We start from the raw sequence: 24,716 nt of genomic DNA on the forward strand, positions 1-24,716 counted from the left end.
ACTGTTCTGTTAGGACACAGCCGAGGAAATGAAGCGGGTAAGAAAAACATTCTTGGCATTTTGAAATAAATAAATAAATGCACATTTATTCTTCACTTAATTTCAGTACAGAATGTACTCATTTAGTTTGCACACATAAAGTAAACAGGGACACAAAGACTGGTAATAATTTAGATTCTGACTCTGATCATGCCGCAGAAAGATCTCAAAGGAACGGCACAAAGTTATTTAATTCAGCCATTGCTGGAGGGGTCACTATGAAGACGAGAAAAGAAAATAAAGCTCACCTTTACATGAGAATAAGGCTCTATTCATATCGGGTATACGGGCTACATCTGCAGAATACATTTGGACAAGAAAAACAACACTATAAAGGGAACCTGTTGGCTTCTTCATGCTGCCCTCTCTGACAGCAGCATGAGGTGGTGGCGGGCGTGCTGCCTTGGACAGTGTGTGTTGTAAATGATTATGGGGTCATCTGGTCACATTCACGCTTTAATTCTAGCATCACCGTGGTCCGCTCTGTGCAGTAAGAGTCTGATGAATTGATTTGCACACTCCCCACCCTACAGCCGCTGATTGACAGCTTCTCCCTATACACAGTAATAGCAAAAAATCAGCGACTGTGTGTCCATCCCTGGGGTTTAAAAATCTAAAATATAATGGTGATGCAACCTCCTTCTGAGTACATTTTTACTAGTTTCAGTGGTTTGTTGCTGTGATAGCTGCAACTTTATTATATTATGTACCTGTATTTAGCTTGGACTGGCCCACTGTGGAACTGGTGAATCCCCCGGTGGGACCCCCAACATCCTATATGTGCAATACACTTGATTCACTATGTACAGACAAAGGCAACATCTCATCATTCATTTAAAAAACTACCCAGTTTATTACTATATTGAAGCATTGGTAAATTTGTAAATGATGGTACTGTAATATCTGAATGTGACTGAAGAGTGGGACCCCAGATTCAGTGTTGGGCCGGGGTCACACAAGTGTATAACACAGCCGAGTGCTCTCTGATGTTTTATCGGGTAGCACTCAGCCCAATGTTATACTATGGGGTAGTGCAGATCAGCGATTATTTTCTCATGCCGATTCGGCATGAGAGAACAATCGCAGCAGATTGGCAGTGAGACTCAGCTCACACACACCCATACAAGTCTATAGGTGTGTGTGAAACATCGGATTGCATTCGGATGTCATCCCAGTGTCATATGCCGAGACAGGCAGTGGAGGAGATGGAGAAATTACTTTCTCTGTCTCCTCCGCACCTATGCTGTGATTCTCTGATGCGAGAGAATACAAGCATAGTAGCATGACACTTGGATCACGCTAGCAGCAGAGCAGGAGCCGAGTGTCATTAGCATATCGCATCGGATGCCATACACTAATGTGATTCTAGCCTTACTGGTGGGCTCTTGGCACCCCAGTCCGACACTGCCTGTATTTTAATTTGTAATGGTTAATGGAATACTTACATTTTATAGTTTACAATTAGGACACAATTTAGAAAGTATTTGTCTTTTTACACAAATCCAATAGACGCATGGACTTGCTGCCCTCACCCCTACAACCAGGTAAAACTGCTTTTGGGGCTAATAGCAGACCACTATGTCCCTATTCTAGGTCATGCACTACCACATCACCGCACATCTGCTGGCTCACAAGACTTTAACATGTCACCGAGTGGTTTCAGCAAACATTTTATGATGTTGGTGCACGAGCTTTAAACATGGTCACGACTGCACAAATGATCCATCTTAATTCAGAGGAAACATTGTTTTCATGACATGTCCTTGTGCAAAATTTGCCCAGGCGTCTTGTGATTCAGACAACCAAGGCATATGCACGGAGCAGTATAAAACATGGACTCTATTTATGTGTCTCCCTTTGAAGTTCTTTCATTTCCTTACACACATAGCTGCTGATATAGAAGAAAGTCAGCCTCCAGATTTCTTGACATCCGTACTACTATAATTTACCTATTCTGGTCCCTTCCTTCATTCTGATCATTCCTGATAATCATTCCCCACCCCCACAAAGGAAATTATATATATATACAGTATGTATATATATATATATATATAGTTTCTTTTGTATATATATATATATATATATATATATATATATATAAATACATATAAGTTCAGCAACAGTTTATCATGAAAGTTAATCAAAACAACTCTGAGACATGCTAGAAAAACCCAGCAGCTTACATCACATCTACTTGGTGGCCAGACATACACACATATAGCATAAACACCTTGTGACAGAGTATCACAAAATTATGTTTTGTTGTTAATATCTATCTTTCTATTGTATTTATCAGACTTCTATATTTTGCATCTAGCTAATTGGCCAATTTGTGCACTGAGTAACTTAATGTTAATTAATGATGTTTAAAATAATTCATACATTCAATATTTGGATGGTGGAGCTGCTTTAAACTGGCGTTAAAACGCCTAAATTTGCAACATTTTGACACAATTCTGCGTCATGCAAACATTTTGTGAATATTTGAAGTATTTTGCACCAGTTTTCTGGCATAAATATTTTGACGTATCATCCCCAAAGTATTCCAATTTTCTTAATATAGTCTTTTTCCTGCCAGGGACATGAGGATATGAAGCGTTCTTCACATGCATTTCCGCATGCGGGTTGTCAAGCGCTTTCCAAGCGATTTTAGCATCACTTGGAAAGTGCTTGACAACTTGGTCACACTATATAAATCTATGCAACCGGCATGGATTTATATAGTGTGACCGAAAGAATGGTAAAAAATAAAAAATAAATATATACTTACCTTCTGATGGCCCCTGGTGTCTTTATCCGATACGTCTTGGCTTGCCGGCAGCTCGTGGTAGATTAAAGAACCTGCCAACGTAAGCGGTCGCGTGACCCATCACATGACTAAATGACGTCACCGCAGGTCCTTTTAGTCTACCGCGAGCTGCCGGCAAGCCGAGACAAGGACACCGGGGGCCATGAGAAGGTAAGTGTAATATGTATTTTTTATTTTATTCTTTTTTTTACAGGTTCTATGGTACCCGGGTCCGGAGGAGAGTCTCCTGTCCTCCAGACTCGGGTACCATCCGCACATTGAAACGCATGGCATCCGCATGTACAGATCCAGTGATGCGGATGACATGCGTTCCAATGCAAGTCAATGGCGGCGAAAACGCAGTGCTTCCGCAAAATAATTGGTAGTGCTGCGGATTTTTCTGCAATGATAACCCGCAGCGGAAATTTCCGCAGCATGTGCACAGCACATGCGGATTATCATTGGGGAACATGGCAGGCCAAGCGTTTTTTTAGTGTTTCTGCAGCGGAATTGCTGCTGCGGAAAAGCTTAAAAAACACATAGTGGGCACACAGCCTAAATGCGACATTTTGGCTTCAGAAAAAAACAATCATGAACCTTTCTCAAGCAAATAAAAGCCTCTCTATCTATCTATTAATCTATCTATCAATCTATCGAAATATCTATCTTATCTATTTATCTATCTATCCATATATATATATATATATATATCTTCCTCATATCTATCTATCTATCTATCTATCTATCTATCCATTATTTATCTATTTATCTGTATATCTATCTATCTTCCTCATATCTATCAATCTATCTATTCATCTATCTATCTATCTATCTATCTATCTATCTATCTATCTATCTATCTATCTATCTATCTATCTATGTACCTATCTATCTATGTCTGTTTCTCTATTAGTTATCTGTCAATCATCTACTTACCTATAGAGTTCATGATTTTACACCTTAAAGGGGTTGTCTGGCCTTAGACTACAAGTCTGCAGTTACTCTATGTAACTGCAGACTTATGAATCCTCACATAGCGCACACTGCATGTGAGGATTCTCCGATGTTCATGCTGGGTGCGGGCGGTCATATAACCACAAGTATGCGATTTGCATACTTTCGGACACATTCCAACTAGACTATGTCTGGCCTCGCTCAATACACTTGCATTAAGCGAGTTTGCGCCTATCTAGTTGGCAAGTGACCACATCTATGCAAATCACAACCTGTATACCATCATCACAGACTGAACCATGAGAACAGGCTGGTCATCTATATAAGGTGGTAAGACCTAAAAGAAGCATTACTTACAGACAGCTACTTTACATATTAATCAACAAAAATTAGGGTGCAAAATTAGGATATTTCTAGAAAAAAATATACTGTATATATATATATATATATATATATATATATTTATATAGAGATATGTATATTTAGACATGATTTACAGTGATGAATAGCTACTGTATGTAACAGACGGCCTTTAAAGCAGTAGAATATCTAAGCTCCTGCATATCATTAGTTTCTGTTAACCCTAATTGGCTTCTACCATCTGCTCACGAAAAGTCTGCCTACCGTCTACTTAGCAATGACATGCTCACATGGAGGTATAGGGACTCTGGTACCTATTCTGCACCACAATCCATAGAAAACTGGGCAAAAAATGACTCCCATTAATTACAATGACAAACTGAATTGCAGGTAATATGGCCACAGATTTTACGCCATAGTTTTGAAAACAACTTCAATAACTGACATATCGTTAATTTATGTTCATATGTTCAGACCCCTGACCATGCAAAGTCTGCATCAGACTTGAAGATACTTGGAAAACTTAAAAGCCTTTTGCAGCTGTGGTTCACAGTTAGACTATTAATATGATTCAGGTATTTTTTACATTATCTCATAAAAAAATGTCTTTGTAAGTGCGTCATCTACATGGATCATTTCCTGAGACAAAGATCTGTGTACAAAAAAGTATTTTGATGTATTTTAACCCTTACCTAATTTACACACAACTTCTGAAAACAATGCTAGTGGCCAAAGTATAGAGCCATAAAAAAATAAAATAATGTCACGTCAGGTGGTTTTGGTATCAAAGTGACAGCATGGTCGCCTTTATAATTTGGTAGCATTTTCAGCTTCATTTTACTTAAAATATAAGGTAGAGAATGTTTAAAAACTTTTTTAACCTGTAAAAATCATGTTGCAAAAATGCAGCAATATGGGGTAAAATGCATGCAGTTTTGCTTCCCACCACACTATCACTATGTGTTAATCCAGGTTTAAATCGTGATCATACCTATATTGCAGTGATATGATCCTGTTAATACCCACACTACAGTGATGTGATCCAGTTCACACCTACATAGCATTAGTTAGATCCTGTTCATTCTTACATTGCAGTGATAAGATCCTGCTCATACCTACATTGCAGTGATCAGATCCTATTTATACCTACATTGCAGTGATAAGATCCTGTTCATACATACATTGCAGTGAAAAAGATCCCGTTCATACATACATTGAAGTGAAAAAAATCCTGTTCATACCTACATTGCAGTGGTCAAATCCTATTCATACCTACATTGCATTAGTTAGATTCTGTTCATACCTACATTCCAGTGATATGATCCTATTCATACCTACATTGCATTAGTTAGATCCTGTTCATACCTACATAATACTGGAAGGGAGAAATGTTTCACTGAGGCAATTAGCTTCCGTGATGTGAAATGTGGATTTCTTCTCCTGCATGGTAGGTGCAGAGATGGTTAATCAGCCATATTTAAAAGGGCATGTTTTTTTGTGAATAGCTATAGTGCGGGCGGGAGGCCATTCACCATATCTCCACCCCAGGGTGTGGGCTGGGCTGTAAATAACCAGCCTTGTGACTCAGGTGTTGTTCAGTATTTGGAGAGGCTTGCTCCAGAGAGGAGTTTTCATGTGTTGTGCTAAAACTGAACCGTGTGTGGTTAACCCTGAGTAGCCGGACCTTGGCCAATATACGGACTGTGCTGTATCTTTTTATTTTGCTTTGCCGTTATGCCGAATGGGCTGTGTTTACTTTATGAACTCTAGGTTGGTTTGTGACGTTTTTAATGAACTAACCCGAAACTTAAAGAGACAGTGTTCTATGTCTACCTCCGTGTACATCTGAGCAAGCCGCTTTACCACAGGTGGTGTTAGAATTGCGGGCAGCATTCCTAGAGAACACGTGTGACTGTTATAAGAAGTGCTGCATGTCCTGGTTGAAGCCTGCCATAAGCTAGCAAGTGATCCCGGACAAAATAGAGGAACTAATTAAGCATCTGGAGCAAGCACAGCAGGCACAGCACCAGCAGAACCTACAGCAGGACAGAGAGCAGCAGCAGCAACAACAGATGGCATCACAGGAGACCACTAAGCTGCTTATGCAGTAGCTCAAGCTCCAGCAGCAGGAGCAACAGGACCAGCACCGACAACAGCAGCAGCAGATTGATTAGCTCACTGAAAAGATTCTTGGCACGGCGACAGTTCCAACGCTAAGGTCAGTGGATGATTTTTCCATCCGGAAGGTGGCAAGGGGAGCTCTGCAGAAAATTACCCTGGGTGATGACGTAGAAGCCTTTCTGACGGTATTTAAAAGGTTCGCTGAGAGCAAGAAGCTTCTGTCTGAGCAATGGGCTGAGGTGCTGGCGCCATACTTGACGGGGGAGCCCCAGAAGGCTTAATATAACTTGGTCTTGCAAGACGCCAAGGAATATGGAAAATTAAAAACTGAAATTCACGGCGAAGTGGGTCCACCGCTGGGCGTATTAATAAACCCCCTCGCTCCCAAATGTTTGACTTGCTGCACCTGGTCCAAAAATGGCTGCAGCCAGAGTCCTCTACCCCTGTGCAGATGGTAGAGCCAATATAGACTTGGGTTGCCCAGGGTGATCCCTGGAAGGCTGATGAACTGTTGGTCTGGCCGAGAGGTATAACAGGGCCGACGGTTCCTTGGGAAAGCAGCCCACTCCATACTGGGGAACTCACCAGGGGGCAGAGGCCCAAAAAGGGGTAGGGTGTCCAAAGCGGTGGGGGAGGTAATGCCCAAGGTCCCTGCGCGAGAAATTATATGGTGGAGATGTCACGGCCGAGGCCATGCAGCCACCCGCTGCCCCCTGACCCCCGAGCAAATGGATTGCATCCTGGGACGCCAATGTTCTTATTATGCCTACCCCACCAGCAGTGTGGACTATCAGCCCGGTGAGGGAACACAGTCATAGCCCGGGACCATAAATGGGGTACTGGAGGCAGTACTCTTGGACTTGGGGAGTTTGATGACTCTGGTAAGGGCCACACTTCCCCACCAGTTTATCCCCCCAAAAAACGTGACTGTACGCTGTATTCACGGGGACGCCAAGAACTACTCTGTGGCCAGTGTGACCATAGAAACGAACTGTGGGGCTGAGTCCCATAAGGTCGGAGTGGTTAAGGATCTGCTACACCCAGTAATACGGTGAGACTTTAGCCTGTTCTGGGACTTATGGTGGAAAGCAGGCGTACCACGCGTCCCACGAAGGAACCGATTCCACCATGTTGAATCCCCAACGCAGTCAGAGACTGATGAATTTCCCCTGTGTGTCCTTGCCGGTGACGAGGACGAGACGGTGACCCCAGAGACCGTCAGATTCCTGAGTTGGGCGTTTCTGGGGGGAATTTTGGGACTGCACAGATGCAGGATCTCACATTGAAAAATGCCTTTGATAATATGTCTGTAATATATGGGGTGGCTCAAGAGCTGGGGGCTGACACCAAGTTCCCATATTTTACAGTAAATGAGGAACTCCTTTATCGGGTCACTAAACCGAGAGGGGTAGTGGTAGAGCAGTTGGTGGTGCCGGGTGCCTATAGGCGTAAGGTATTAGACCTGACCAATTCTCATTTCTTGGGAGGGCATCTGGGAGCAAACAAAACTCGGAAGTGGGTCCTGCAGAGTTTCTACTGGCCTGGATGTCACAGAAAGATTGTTAATTACTGCCGGTCCTGCCCCACCCGTCAGCTAACTGCTGCAGTGTCCCACTTCCGAAGCCCTCTAGTGCGATTGTCTATTACAGAGGTCTCATTTGACCGGATTGCCATGGACCTTATTGGGCCCTTGGTTAAGTCTGCCAGAGGGCACCAATACATCCTTGTAGTGCTGGACTATGCAACTCTGTATCCGGAGGCGGTACCACTGAGAAACTCCTCCGCCAAGAGAATAGCCAGAGAGCTAGTGTATATCTTCTCCCGGACGAGCCTGCCAAAGGAGATCCAGACAGACCACGGAACTCCTTTTATGTCCAAGGTAATGAAGGAGTTGTGTAAAGCTCTCCACACACAGCTGTGGATGTCAGTATACCATCCGCAGACGGACGACATAGTGGAGAAATTTAACAAGACCTTGAAGTCAAAGCTGAAGAAGGTCGTGGAGAAGGATGGGCGAGATTGGTATTGCCTACTGCCATACCTGCTTTTCTCCATCAGGAAAGTTCCCCAGAGCTCTACGGTATTTTCACAGTTTGAGCTGCTATACGGACGGCACCCTCGGGGACTTTTGGATATAGCAAAGGAGACCTGGGAAGCACAGGTTACACCCCACCGGAGCATCATCGAGCATGTGATCCAGATGCAGGAGCTGATCGAGAAGGAGAGCCTCCTCCAAACACAAGAAGCGAGGGTCTACAATCGGGCTGCAAAACGGAGACAATTCAGCCCTGGAGACCGGGTATTGGTGTTAGTACCGACGGTCGAAAGTAAATTTCTGGCCAAGTGGCAAGGGCCGTATGAGGTGGTTGAGAAGTTGAGTGATGTAAACTATAAGTCCACCAGCCAGGAAGAAGGAAGCCGTACCAGATATACCACATCCACCTGCTTAAACCATGGCGAGACAGGGAACTGGTGGAAGCTACCTGTCTGGGGACCGATCCTGAAGCCAGGGTTGAGGATCTCACAGTGGCAGAGACACTATCACCGGCCCAAAAGCAACAGTGCCGAGAACTGCTTCAGAGAAACCGAGACCTGTTTTTGGAGTTGTCAGGATGTACACAGATTGTGGAACATGAGATCTTGACGGAACTGCATGTAGAGGTGAACCAGAGGCCATATCAAATCCCCAAAGTCCGCCGTGAGGTGATCTCCAAAGAGGTACGGAGAATGTAGAACCTGGGCTTCATCGAGGAATCAAAGAGCGGCTGGTCCAGCCCCATTGTTCTTGTGCCAAAGCCAGACGGAGAATGGCGGTTCTGCAACGACTACAGAAAGCTAAATGAAGTGTCTGAATTTGACGCATATCCGATGCCCTGGGTAGATGAACTTATTGAAAGGCTAGGGCCAGCCAGATACATCACGATCCTGGACCTAATAAAAGGGTACTGGCAAATTCTCCTGTCTCCAAATGCCAAGGAGAAGACTGCCTTCTCTACACCCGAGGGGTGTTTTCAGTACACCAGAATGCCGTTTGGTCTGCAGGGAGCCCCAGCTAACTTCCAGAGGGCCATGGACCGGATCCTAGCCTCACACAAGAAGTACGCTGCCTGTTATCTAGACAACATTGTGATCTTCAGCCCAGATTGGGAAAGTCACCTACAGAAGGTCCAGGTGGTACTGGATATGCTGAGGAAGGCCGGCTTTACCATAAACCCGAAGAAGTGTGCTATGGGAAAAGAACAGGCGAAATACTTGCGCTACATCATTGGAAGGGGTGAAATAAAGCCGCAAGTGAAGAAGGTGGAACAAATCCAAAATTGTCCACAAAAGGCGTCCAAAAAGCACATTCAAGCATTTCTAGGAAGTGTGGGATAATCGGCGATTTATCCAGAATTTCTCCATGATCACCCCAGACCAACCTGCTTAAAGGTACGGAGACTGCAATGGCCAAATGGTCTTCTGAGGCAGAGATGGCATTCCAGGAATTGAAGCTCGCTCTGTGTAAGCAGCCAGTTTTGATGGCACCTGACTTCAATAAGGAGTTCATAGTCCAGACAGATGCCTCAGAGGTTGGGGTAGGAGCCGTGTTGACTCAAGAAGTACACGGAGAGGAACATCCCATTCTATATCTAAGCAGAAAAATCTCTGCCAGTGAAAAAAACTATGCTATTGTGGAAAAAGAGTGCTTGGCCATCAAATGTGCAGTTGACACCATGAGGTACTACCTATTAGGCCGGAAGTTCAGGTTAATGTCAGATCATGCACCCCTGAGATGGATAAGGGAAAGCATGGGGAAGAATGCCCGGGTGACTAGGTGATTTCTAGCTCTCCAGGACTTTTAGTTTTTCAGTGGAGCACAGGCCTGGGAAACTACATGGTAACGCAGATGCCCTGTCCAGACTTCCATGTTTAGCAAGTGAAGGTGCCAAAACCCCCGGCTTTGAGCAGAGGGGGGATATGTGACAAAGTCAATGGCAGAATACTGGAGGGAAGATATGTTTCACTGAGCCTATTAGCTTCAGTGATGTGAAACGCGGAAGTCTTCTCCTGCATGGTAGGTGCAGAAAGAGTTAATCAGCCATATTTAAAAGGGCATTTTTTTTGTGAATGGCTATAGTGCAGGCAGGAGGCCATTCACCATATCTCCACCCCAGGGTGTGGGCTGGGTTGTAAATAGCCAGCCTTGAGACTCAGGTGTTGTTCAATATCTGGAGAGGCTTGCTCCAGAGAGGAACTGGCATGTGTTGTGCTAAAACTGAATCGTGTGTGGTTAACCCAGAGTGGCTGGACCCTGGCCGATAAACGGACTGTGCTGTATCTTTTTATTTTGCTTTGCCGTTATGCTGAATGGGCTGTGTTTACTTTATGAACTCTAGATTGGTTTATAATGTTTTTAAGAAACCAACCCGAAACTTAAAGAGACAGTGATCCATGTTTACCCCTGTGTACAGCTGAGCAAGCCGCTGTACCATATTACATTGCAGTGATAAGATCCTGTTCATACCAACATTGCAGTGATTAGATCCTGTTCACACCTGCATTTTCCTTCAAAACAACTGAAACTGCTGCAGAACTTGTTGGACCATATAATTCAATGGAATCGCCGTTGCCTGTTATGTGAAAGATTCAGTACTACAACATGGTTTTAATTTATGATGGAAACTCTGATGCAGAAGTAAGCAACGCCTTATGTAACCACAGCTTTAATGGGTACTTTTTTTACTCCATTATCATCCAGGCATTGCAGAGCTATGTTTTTTTATAAAATATTTCATTATCATATTTTGTTTCCATCTTTACCAAACACTATGCAGCAGTGTTGTTTCAATGCTCATTTTATGCTCCTTTGGGAGTTGCTTTGAACTTCTGCAAAATCTGTATACTATAGTCAATCAGCGTATGGAATTCCCATGTCTGAGTATGGTGAAAAGAGCAGAGAGATTCAGACAGGATAATTCCCTTACTCTGATTTAATAGTGTATAGATTTTTCTGAGCAGCATTTTAAAAAAGCTTCTAAAGGAGTATGGGCCATTAAAACAGTACTGCAGCATAGTGCTTGGAGAGAAAGATTCAAAATAAGGTAGAAAAGTTTATTGGAAAAAATTCATAACTTTGCAATGCCTGAAAGATTATTAAAATAAAGTTTAGCTACTCTTTAATCATATAATAAAAAGTTCAAAATCTTGTAAGGACAGACAGAATCGTGTGTTACCTGTCCATCTACACAGGCTCTGTATGCTCGATAATACTCTGATACTGTATACTAAATGGCAAGTTAAGGACTCTGGATTTTCATAACTCAAAATTACTGGTGGAATGTGATCCATTAGAGAATGTGACAAATTGCAGAACCACAAAAAATGAGCTATGTAACGTGCACGGTAAGACTCCTAATCTGGCTTTGGCAGATTAACCGCTGAGTCAATGGCAAAATGCTTCACCATCCCTAGTCATCTGTTTATCACTTTTGTATTAGAGGTGTAGCAGGTGATAGAGGGGATACTAACCCATAATAATGTCTGCACATACCTTTACACAGGGATCGCCCTACATATTCTACAGCATGGTAAATATATTCCTCTCAGCATGTTTAAGGAGCATTTTTAGCCATGAAGGAGTAAGTCACTTTCAGTAACTCAAATTTGTCATATATAGGCACATGTACTCCTAGGAACTCACTAATTATGCAAGAAAACTTACTTCTTATAGAAATGCTTCAAGGAAGAATCAATATTTGGGTAGCATATGTTAAACCCCTTTAAAGGGAATCTGTCAGTAGGATCAACCCTCCTAAGCCATGGATATGGGCATGCAGGTCATAGAAAGCTGAATAAAATCACAACTTGAGAGCTGCGATCCAATGTCTTGTTCCCAAGAAATCACAATTTTTTAACATGTAAATGAGTTCTTAAAGGGAATCTGTCACCACTTTGGAGATATCAGACCCCTACTATGGCCATACAGGGTAGAGAAAAGTAAATCTATACTTACCTGTATGGCCCATAGTAGAGGTCTGATTGCAGAGAAAAGTGTTTTTATAAACTCCGTTTTGCACAGGCTTGGCGGGGAACGCCAAACAATCCCCGCCTATGTGCTTATTATTTCCCCAAATCCCCGCCTATATGCTTAATTATCATATTCCCCCCCTCCCCTGCACGTCACAGGCCCCTGTGACGTGCACTGATAGAAACCTATGGCGCAGTGCACGGAGAGACGGAGCCGGGATGAAGCAAAGCGTGTTCTATGTGTGCCACTTACAGACATGTGATATTGGATAATTTTACTCAATAAAAACTGTTAAAGTCTAATATTTTAACTTATTTATTTTGTTTGGGTCTACTTTTAGGACCTGAGTGAAAATTTAATGTAAATTTAAGCAGAAATATGGAAGAGTCTGAAGGATTCACAAACTTTCAAGCTTGACTTTAAGGTCATGGCCCCACTATCAGTATTTGGTCAGTATTCGGTCAGTATTTTTTCTCAGGAGTGGGAGCCAAAACCAGGTGTGGGTGATAAATGCAGAATTTGTGCACTTTAGTGATGAGCGAGTATGTTCTGGTAACCCTTTTGGCGAGCATGCTCGGGTGCTCGAAGAGTATCTTCAGCGTGCTCAGGCATAACGTTTTAGTCACTCCGTACGCATGATTTGTGACTGTTTGATAGCTTTAATACATGTGAGGAATGCCTAAGAAACAGGCATTCCTCAAATGTATTAAAGCTGTCAAACTGTTGCAAATCATGCGCACGGCGTGACTCAAACATAACACCCGAGTATGCTGAAGACACTCGCAAAACACCCGAGCATGCTTGTAAATCTCGAGTAACGAGCATGCTCGCTCATCACTAGTGCACTTGTTTCTATTATACCTTTTCTCTGATTGTTCCTCACCTGGTTTTGGCTCCCACTCCTGAGAAATACTGACCGAATACTGACCAAATACTGATAGTGGGGCCGTGGCCTTACTTGTAGGATCAGACCTGATCCTATAGTGAATGCTCCATGAAATCAATATTACTTTCAGATGTAGGATTTAGATGGTCCAATTTCAATTTTGCTCAAATGGAAACAGAAAGATTTTAGAAGAGCATTTCATGTGGTTGTCATGGTGAAATGTTTAATAAATTATAAGAAGGAAATCTATCAAACATACAAAAATGCACTTATGTACGATACTAGAATGGATTTTAGATATTTGGAAATATTTTGTAGCCAAAACACACCACCAGTTATTCATCAGAGCTATTCAAATGAAACATTAAAGCCTGAATGCAGAGTTTGCCGTGTAAGTGGTTGCGAGAATAATTATATCTGTTGCCCTCCAAGCTTTCTGGCAGTATATATACTGGTTCTGTGCACTCAACCTCAGAGGACTGAGCTGGAGGAGATCGGTGGACATGACGATGGCTAGAACTGCAATGTATTGCATTTTAGTGCAGTAGAATATCCATATAGCACTATATATATAAATGCTATATGCAGCAACATTTTTAATCATAGCCTTAAGATCTTGCAATGGGAAACAAGATTTGCCGCTTTACATGGCATGGTGCTGTGCATGATGAAAGCTACTCTCCTAGAAGTTCAGACTCAACTCCTTCAGGAAGGGCACATGCTGTAAAACACAGAAGCAATATTCATCAATATTCATCGCGTGCTATCATAAAAGCCTCGTAAGAAGTCAGATTGCTATATAAGGTATAGAAAGCAGCACAGTGTAAACCAAGATCTTTTCCAAAATAGGTAAGCAAATTTTGGTGGGTTCTGTACTTGTTAATCCTAAATAAAGCTGACTTTTCATACCATTACAGATGGTTTTAAATTAATGGGAGGACATGATCTGAGAAGGTGGTGAGCTGACTCGTCCGATGTTCCTGATTCATGAGGAGTCAGACGCTTCGGCCACGGCCCCACTATCAGTATTTGGTCAGTTTTCGGTCAGTATTTTTTCTCATTAGTAGGAGCCAAAACCAGGTGAGGAACAATCAGAGAAAAGGTATAATAGAAACAAGTCACCAATTCTGCATTTATCACCAACTCCTGGTTTTGGCTTCCACTCCTGAGAAAAAATACTGACCAAATACTGACCAAATTAGATTATATGAAAAAGTTTGGGCACCCCTATTAATCTTAAGCTTAATGTTTTATAAAAATTGGTGTTTTTGCAACAGCTATTTCAGTTTGATATATGTAATAACTGTTGGACACAGTAATGTTTCTGCCTTGAAATGAGGTTTATTGTACTAACAGAAAATGTGCAATCTGTATTCAAGCAAAATTTGACAGGTGCATAAGTATGGGCACCCTTATCATTTTCTTGTTTTAAATACTCCTACCTACTTTTTACTGACTTACTAAAGCACTTTCTTTGGTTTTGTAACCTCATTGAGCTTTGAACTTCATAGCCAGGTGTATGCAATCATGAGAAAAGCAACTTAAAGTGGCCACTTGCAAGTTGTTCTCCTGTTTGAATCTCCTCTGAAGAGTGGTATCATGGGCTCCTCAAAATAATAGTCAAATGATCTGAAAACAAAGATTATTCAACATAGTTGTTCAGGGGAAGGATACAAAAAGCTGTCTCAGAGATTTAACCTGTCAGTTTCCACTGTGAGGAACATAGTAAGGAAATGGAAGAACACTGGGACAGTTCTTGTTAAGGCCAGAAGAGGCAGGCCAAGAAAAACATCAGAAAGGCATAGAAGAAGAATGGTGAGATCAGTCAAGGAGAATCCTCAGACCACCTCCAGAGAGCTGCAGCATCAACTTGCTGCAGATGGTGTCACTGTGCATCGGTCAACTATACAACGCACTTTGCACAAGGAGAAGCTGTATGGGAGAGTGATGCGAAAGAAGCCGTTTCTGCAAGCACGCCACAAACAGAGTCGGCTGAGCTTTGCAAAAGCTCATTTGGAGAAGCCAATTTCTTTTTGGAAGAAGGTCCTGTGGACTGATGAAACCAAGATTGAGTTGTTTGGTCATACAAAAAGGCGTTATGCATGGGGGCAAAAAAACACAGCATTCCAAGAAAAACACTTGCTACCCACAGTAAAATTTCGTGGAGGTTCCATCATGCTTTGGGGCTGTGTGGCCAATGCCGGCACCGGGAATCTTGTTAAAGTTGAGGGACGCATGGATTCCACTCAGTATCAGCAGATTCTTGACAATAATGTTCAACAATCAGTGACAAAGTTGAAGTTATGCAGGGGATGGATCTTTCAGCAAGACAATGATCCAAAACACCGCTCCAAATCTACTCAGGCATTCATGCAGAGGAACAATTACAATGTTCTGGAATGGCCATCCCAGTCCCCAGACCTGAATATCATTGAACATCGGTGGGATCATTTGAAGAGGGCTGTCCATGCTCGGCGACCATCAAACTTAACTGAACTGGAATTGTTTTGTAAAGAGGAATGGTCAAAAATACCTTCATCCAGGATCCAGAATATCATTAAAAGCTACAGGAAGCAACTAGAGGCTGTTATTTTTGCAAAAGGAGGATCTACTAAATATTAATGTCACTTTTCTGGTGAGGTGCCCATACTTATGCACCTGTCAAATTTTGATTGAATGCAGATTGCACATTTCCTGTTAGTACAATAAACCTCATTTCAAGGCAGAAACATTACTGTGTCCAACAGTTATTACATATATCAAACTGAAATAGCTGTTGCAAAAACACCAATTTTTATAAAACATTAAGCTTAAGATTAATAGGGGTGCCCAAACTTTTTCATATAACTGTACTGATAGTGGGGCCGTGGCCAAAGAGTCTGACTTCTCATAAATCAGGAACATCGGACGAGTGGTGTACATTTCTGTGTGTGCACTACCACAAATCTTACTCCAGTCCCTGTTGTAGTAAGATTTGTTGTGTAGTGAATGCAGCTGCTGGTCATGAAGCAGTCGTCACACCCCATCCTTGCCACTTTGATGGACCTGGGGATAAATGGTGTGAGAGCATCAAAAGTTGCAAAATTTTAGTGAAGTCTCAAAATTATGCAATTTTTTTAAAGCTTTTTACACCAGAATACTGGTGTAGAAGCTTTGATGAATCGGGCCCTATTTGTTTTTCACCACTTTTTAAGTTCTCAAGTCTTTTTGATATTTCCTTGACAACTTTGCTTATTCAGATGCTTTAGACAGATTTATGAAATGTTGCATTGTTTTGCTGGTAGAGTTGACGCATTATTAGACATTTAACAATTTTTTAGACAAATGTGCATCTTTTTAAAAGATTTGTGACTTTTGGTGCTGAAAAATCACATAAAACGGGACAAAAAAAAGAGCATTTTTGATTTTGAGATAATTCATGATGAGCATGCGCCATTTTGACAAATTTGGAACAAAAAATGTCAACGAATATCATAAGATAGAAAAAGAAAAGTGACTTCAGTGAATTGTAAATGATGAATCGGGCCCCTTCTCCCTAACACACTCCAAATATTATATTATAGCTGAACTACGATATCTACATCTCTTCCAATTACAACTAACTAGAAATAAATCACTCCGGACTCCAACTGATTAACCACATGTCACAATGCATACTCACAATTATATACACGCAGCGGCCTCGTGTCCAGTATACAGTAACTCATCACACCGATGAACAAACCACAGTTGCCTATGAAAAATTGGGAACTGAGCCTTATCCAACAAATGTGTCAAAGCTGCTCTATCTGCACATGATATATTAAAATGAATACAGTATATAAACACTACTGCAATGGATATTATCACCCCGTATAAAGCCCAGCGCATCAGATGTTCGGCTTCTCCCCTCTCGAATATGTTATATGCCTCAAATTTGTCATGGCCCCAAAATAACTTGTAGAGTATACCCTCAGGATAACGTGTCGTCCAGTATCCATTTGTGGTGACCAGTATTTGATGTGTATTGTAAAGGTAATTGAGGCAGGCAGACACATATGGAAATCTGCCTTATTCCTGGATTTATGTCTCAAAGATAGGACATGTCGGAGTTTTACTGGATGGATGGCAACGCTTGTTATGACCATGCTTAGTGGTCTATATCTTCCTGTCTCCATTGAGTATGTCTGGGACCGCATCCAAATGAGGAGGATTGTAAACAGATGTTGGAATAAGATGTGTACATCCAAATACAGTAATGCAGATTCACAACTCATCATAGTGTTGGGGGTTGTAGTACTTTAAAATGTAAGACGGCAACAGAGTATAAGCAAGGACTAAACTACTATGATATTTTTCTCCAGCATTTTGAACAGTATGAGATATTATTAATCAATTTCCCTTTTGTCTTCTCCACAATTATAACATTATTACGTGCAAGACTAAAATTACACGGCATAGTCTATAAAGCTTTTGATTGAGCCAGATTAACAACATTACATACAGCACAGTACCATAAAACATACCCATAGGGGTAAAGAGTAATCCAGACTGTCCAAAGCTGTGTCGGTGGGGGCGGCTGCCCTCTTCCCTCTTCTTTATGTCTTTACTGCTGCATTGGGTCTTTTTAATAATTACCTATATATATTATGCTCTATATTTTTCTATGAGGATTCTCTATGATCTTTACTTATTTACACAGTGACTGTATTCATGATATTGTCCTCCATTCTGCTACAGTGCATTATATGTGATTATTTCCTCCTGATCATGCAGTCTATGCTCCCTCTTTCATTCCTTCCCTTCCACTTTACCCTGTAACTCTATGTATAGATTTTATGGCACTTTGCTGTATAAAATGTTTTAATCTGGATCAAATAAAAGCTTTATAAACTATAGCATGTCATTTTAGTATTTCACTTATTAATGTGTCGTGTTGGTTTTTATCTATTAGTGCAAATGGGGACTCATTACAAGGGCAATAATTGAGGTTGGATTGGTTTCTGTAATATCAGCGTGTGTCTTTTTACAGTGGTTTGCGTGTATAGTCTTCCAAATGGCAAATTGTATGTTGCATGCAAAAAAGAAATGAGACCACCACAATGTGCTTATTATGAAAATAAATTACTGAAAACATATACAGTTTATGTGAAAGCATAATTTACCAGCAATAAGACTGGCAATCCCCAAGGTTACATTGGCTTTTTAGGATAAACTTGTAAACTATTATTTGAGCATCTACATCGGCTGAGCCATGGAGCTCAGAGATTGAGTACAGCGGTAATATCCACTGTCCACTGCAGTCGTGAGCAGTAGAGAGCTAGTGCTGGACCTGGGGAGATTGAGTATGACATCCATGCCAGTGACTGTCCCCTCTTTGTCCGCTTTGGTTGTCGGGCGACGCAGAGCTACAATATGGTAGCCCTGCTTTACTCCTGGGACTTGTTATTTCACCCAGCCTGGAAGCTTGTGGGTTAATTCCTGGCTGGTTAGTGTTTCTCCCTGCTGTTAGCTCTGTCTGGGGCTGCTTTCTATTTAAACTCCTGAGAGTCAGTTTCCAGTGCCAGTTATAGTGAATACTACTCTGTTTATCTGCAGTTTGTTTGCTCCTTCTTTACCTGTATTCACCTTCTTCTGACCTTGGCTCAGAAGAAGGTTGATTTTCTGTTGATTCTCCTGCCTAAAGATTCTGCCTTTGATGTTGACCTCCTAGTACCAACCTCGCGTGATGACCCTTCTTACCCTCAGCTTGTTCCACCGACTAGCAGACGACACCTTTGCCCCTACCCAGGGTCCCCTGTGTAAGTCTAGATTCCTGTACAGGGGTTAAAGGGTGAAAGCCATGGCCTGCACTAAGATTGTCCATGGAAGTCCTACTAACTTCTGCCAGGCTGTCACCAAAAGTGCTCCCATGACAGTGAGTGCTGTGTTTATTATTTTATACCTAGACAAGCCTATCCGCAAATGAAAGTTTATCCTGGAAAACCCTGTTAAGTCTAGATCCGGGGGTGGTCTTCTCAAAGTGGAGGTCATATGGTGAGGCTTCACTATACACATATATTCATAGTAACAAATTATAATGCTTTTAATATGACCATGAAAATGCTTCTGCTTTAATGAAGTCAGCTAATGTAGGATAAACAGGAACAATAAAATTCTAAATATATTTTTAAATAAAATTTAGAAGATTTCAGAACTTGGGTTACAAATAATAGTGCCATGCGTTTTATTAACATATGCTGACCAATTTGTTGGGTGCTAATCCCAACTGTTCTGTATCATTACTCTGCACACTCCATAGGAATACTCTTTAGGACAGTAGGATGCTACAAGGAATAAGGAAAAATATAGGGCAGTACAAGGGTCAAGACCAAGAGAACCTGCCTCCGGTGCTGGACATTGCGTATCAGATTTCAATTTTAATATAGAGACAAAGCAACTGAAAAAAATCACTTTTAAGAAGTAAGATCTTTATATTTTCTTTAAAATCACAATCCTGCAATATTTTTCATTAAAAGCAAACTGCTTCCTACCCACTGACATTAGTGCACAATACTACAATGCCACTATGTATTTCACTATCTGTTCCTACAATCAGAACTGAAATCCATAGCAAAGAAAAAAAACTTTAAATGATATATGATTGAGTAAAAGACCTACCTTAGGGCATCCATGCCATCCACAGAATGGGTACAGCTTACCCAAGCCTTGCTACTCAGTTCTGAACTATCAAGTTGCAGAAATGAAAGCTTTTCCATATATCATTCCTAGAGTTGTGTGTGAATTTGCCAAATCTATGCATGACAAGGGATAGTTTAATAAAAAAAAATGCATATAGGCGATAACTGGTTTGGCTGGTTCTGTTCCCACAGAGAATTACTGTAAGACAACTTGTGGGCACTGCTCCTATACTGAAATGAGGATTTGGCAACCAGTCAAATACACAAATTCTTTAATAGCTGCGAAAGAACTTGCAGATGAAATATGACTTGTCTTACACAGTGATCAGCAATTAATCCTTGTAATGTCTGCATATCTTTGTACGCTAACAATTAAGAAAAACAAGAATCCATATTTAATTCCTTCATAAATAGTAAAAACAACAGTAATCAATGTGAGTTAATCAGCAGCCTCCTTATGCCCGGCTCCGGGTAAACTGTAGAACTTATGCGATGATGCTGCAATCCAGATTCTGTCTGTTCTACGTCCAAGAAAACATTCCAAATAAAAAAAGCCGAGCCGGCAGTCTAACAGCATGATTGCAAAGTTACAGTCCAACTGTGCCCTGATTTCTGAAGACATTTTAACTAAATGATGTCAGTTTTCTTGCTTATTCCAGTAAATGCAACCTACTTAGACCTATGTCAGGATGAGTTATATCAGCTATATCTCAGTTGTGACCTCAGTAGCAGCCTCCCTTTAGTAGTGTTGTATTCATTTCTAACCATCTAGAGTAGATATTATATTGTGACTGAGTACTTGAAGTGAGCTTAGTGGGATGAGAATCACTAACTTATACTGGCGATGCTTTCAAACTTTTATTTTTCTCCACAGAAACATCATTAAAGGGAGTTTCAAATGTAATAAAATGGTGTAAAAATGATCAACGGGGGTCGGAATTCTCCCATTGATCTTGAGAATGATTGAGAACAATATCTGATTGGTGGGGGTCCGACACCCGGCACCTCTGCCGATTAACTGTTACCGGCCCCAGACGGAAGTCCTCAGATGCTGCCGAAACATCTCTGACATTCTCATAGTTACTGTGGCTGGGTACTGCGGATCCAACTCCATCCTAAAGATTGGCCATCAATAAAAAAGTAATGGCCAAAGTTCACTGCACTAAAATTGTCACGAGTGCAGCAGTAGAGAGATCAAAGGTAAAAAGATGAGGTGCTAAAACATTGCTGCATCTCCTTCTTTCTAAAAATTGCTAGGGTCCCAGTAATCAGATCCCAATCGATCATCAAATGGTGGCATTTACTACTGATGAGCCTTTGCTTTTATAATATGAGAAAATGCCTTTAATGCTATGAATAGCTCATTAGGTACTCGGCCCCTTTCAATAGCCATCTGTAGAGGCCGAAGCTTGTAACTGAACATCCGCTTCCCATTCAATTGAATGGGAGGCGGATGTGCAGTTACAAGCGGCGGCAACTACAACTTGACAGCCAGGCACCGCAGGCAAGGACTTCCAGCCGGCGGCCAGTGCCGCCGGCACAATAATAGCTGATTGGCACGTGGCACCCCGGCCGATCATACATTGATGCCCTATCCTATGGATAGGGCATCAATGTCAAAGTAGTGGACAACCCCTTTAAGACTCCAAGCAACCTACTTATGGCTTTGTAACATGGTAACCTATATCAGCTCCTAGGCCATCACTTGGGATGTTTAACGCAGCTTGTGTGTTATGAAAACACATCTACTATATAATCGGCTTATCCCGTCTGTCTGTCCGTCCAGGAAATCCCGCGTCGCTGATTGGTCCGGCCGCGGCCAATCAGCGACGCAGGATTTTAGAACAAGTCGGGAGATAGCAGGGTGACTCCGCCCATGTGGTCATGCGACTCACCAACTGCCCATGACGTACTGAACATGTTTTGTCAGTCACAGTGTATGATGTACTTCTGTCACGTTTAATGAATACGTTCTGTCAGTCACAGTGCGACATAGTTCAGTCACGTTTACTAACCACGGTCAGTCAGAGTGTGATGTACTTCTGTCACGTTCAGTGAACACGTTCTGTCAGTCACAGTGTGACGTCACATTTCATTCACCGTGGTACGCGGAACAGGAGACCCCTGGCTGCAGTCGCAAATAGTCGTAATGTAAGCGGAAGGAAGAGCCGGCTGCAGCCGGGGGAATTACGTGCTGGCTGTGCGTGGTCAGCGATGTTGTCACAAGCAGTATTGACAACATGACGTAATTACAAAATTCATTAGGGGCCCCGGGGGGATACATTGGGGGGTTAATTTAAAGTAGTGCACAACCCATTTAAACACTGCTTCGCTGATTAGTCGCGCCTGGTCGGCCGCACACATATTCTGGAATACCCGATGCGTTAGAATCAGGCCACCATCTAGTGTCATATAAAATCACAAGGTAAGGAAATAGAAGTGAAGTTTTGGAAGAGCAGCCTTAAAGAAATGGCAAAAATTTCTAATAGGAAAATACTTGTATGCCTAACACTCTCTATCTAGCCTTAAACTGTGGTAAACACGGAGCACTGAAAATAATGAATGCTGCACCAGACAACTACAGATGTAGTGATCGCAAGACAATGCTGACCATTGTTTAGAGAAGGAAAACACTGTCATTGCCAGGCAGGAGAACAGAGCTGTCAAGTAAGCTGACAGCGGGTTTTATATAACAGTCTATGGGCCGGTTATTACACATTGATCCTCAGAATACGCCGCAAGCAGAATAAAACAGGCATGTGTACAGATAAATACAATGATTTTGAGAACTATCTCCATGGTAAATTACTTTATGAACCTTGGGGATGATGTTACATGTCATACGATGGTTTATTACTATAGAGACATTACGATAAAGACCATTTTTGATCACAATTAACATGCAGTGAACTGGTATTAGGTGGATCTTAAAAGATGTTACCCCCAATTACACAATTCTTTTTGGATAATCTACATGATATACCATGGATCAAGTAAAGCCAATTGTACACGCTGCAAGAAGAAGAATAATGGATGTAATAGATGGGAGAGATAGGCAGGCGATACCATTAGATGGATTATTCGATGCTCATCTCATGAGCTCTGCAAAAAAACATAACATAATTCTGTATTTGCTGACTGCCTCTTTATCGGGGTCTCCCTGGTTGGGATATCATGGCTGTAGCACATTAATTCCAGCAGAAGAAAAATGAGTTTCTATCTGGCCCTGGAGTTTGTAACAACAGAATGCCTAGAACTCGATTCTTTTCTCAAGTTAGCTTATTTATTACTTACAAAAAGTAAAACAAAAGAATCCAACAAAGTAAACTGTTATGTATAAAAAATGATGAACCGAACGCGTTTTTGACTTTCAACCAAAGACTTCATCAGGTAAAAGCAACATAGAAGAGACAACAAAAATCAAACAGGACCTCCTTTTTGGTTCCCAGATTTTATTGTCCAAGGCAAAATGACGTAGAGCAATATTCCTTTTCCATTCTCTTTTCAACATCTCAATCCCTTCATAAACTAATCCCCATTGCTTGGCTTGTTTAGTTGCTATGAATAGAAAAAAGAATGGATCCAACTCAAGGGAATGTTACCAGCCACATAGTCTGCCTCTATGTTGTGCATGCCATTGATGCTTAGTTTTGATTTATGACTCAGGATTAGAGATGAGCGAATTAATTCACAGGACTCTGATCCAGTCAGTCGTCAAAAGCCACTGGACTAGAATCCAGTGAATACCTCCTTCCTGCCTGCACCTTGACTCCTCTTTTTATTTGTAGTCCTGGCACAACGTCAAGCGCAAGTAACGTTGCAACAATGATGTCGCATCAGGACTAAGTAAAAGTCATTTTGCAAGGCTCTTGTCCAGCTTTACAGACTACTGACCTGGCTGAGTCCTGTTAATTTATTCTTCTCTACTCAGGACTAGAGATGAGCGAATCCGAACTTAAAAGTTTAGGGTTTGTACCGGACAGTTAGTGTTCGGACTCCCAGATGTCCGTTGCAAAGTTCGTTGTTCCAGGGGAAGTCCGTTGCAGAGAGAGAGAGGGAGAATTAATTTTCCAGCTCAAATGTTCGGCTCCTTATTTTTTTAATTAAATTCGGGTTCTGGTTCAAGTTCGGGTATAGTTCTGGTACCCGAACCGAACTTTGGAATAAAGTTTGAGTCGGGCACCAGAACCTGGACTTCCACGGGTTCACTCATCCCTACTCAGAACCTAATATGTACCAATAAAACAAAAAAGAGACAAAATCAAACAGTTAATGTAGAATTCTCCACTGGATCAAATCACAGAAACATACAGAAAGTCTGAAGGTGGGTATGTTAGTTTTGTGCATGGCTGTTGCATCTTCACTGATATGGCAGTATATATTAGTATGGTGCTGGCATATGATATGACTGTATTTCTACAGTATGTACGCAGCAAGAAGGAAGGTTTAGGGACAATTGTTTGAAGTATTTCATTCTGAACCATGGCATGGTACAGGTACAGAATATTATATTAGTCTGGAAAAGGTAATTTGGCTTTATATATTGGTAACAGCAGGCATCATTTCTTGTATGTTCTCATTTATGCACAATATCTGATACAATATGTGACACTACTAGTCATGCTTTGATTACTGCTCAAACAAAAAGTAGTTATGCTGCCTTTTGTTTTATTGCAATTTACTGCCAATTAGGTGGAGAGGTTCCATCCATGACTTTCCTATGGGGCTCTGGACTATTACACCCATCCATTCCAGTCTATTCTTCAGTTTGAATATTTAGTTATGATCAGGGCCAGCGTTAGGGGCAGGCAGACTAGGCAGCTGCCTAGGGCCCCCAGGCAAAGAGGGGCCCCACTGCTTGTCCCCTTTAGTCTACGCTCTCGGAGTCTTCATGGTTGCATG

The 24,716-nt window shown here is 41.7% G+C and overlaps 1 protein-coding gene across 5 annotated transcripts in view; it reads right to left on the reverse strand.

The window, feature by feature from the left end:
* Window positions 1-24,716, reverse strand: part of THRB (thyroid hormone receptor beta) — a 449,080-nt gene that overhangs the window by 137,480 nt on the left and 286,884 nt on the right. The window contains exon 1 of one of the 5 annotated variants that reach the window (XM_073677981.1): window positions 19,795-19,886. The exons of the other annotated variants lie outside the window; for them this stretch is intronic. The gene's annotated coding sequence lies outside the window, so the exon portion shown is untranslated. Of the gene's footprint in view, window positions 1-19,794; window positions 19,887-24,716 lie in introns of those variants that run through there. 5 annotated transcript variants of the gene reach the window in all.

Source organism: Phyllobates terribilis, unplaced genomic scaffold, assembly GCF_046119375.1.
Source record: "Phyllobates terribilis strain yellow unplaced genomic scaffold, ASM4611937v1 Scaffold_4__5_contigs__length_816908805, whole genome shotgun sequence".
Taxonomy (NCBI): Eukaryota; Metazoa; Chordata; class Amphibia; order Anura; family Dendrobatidae; genus Phyllobates; species Phyllobates terribilis.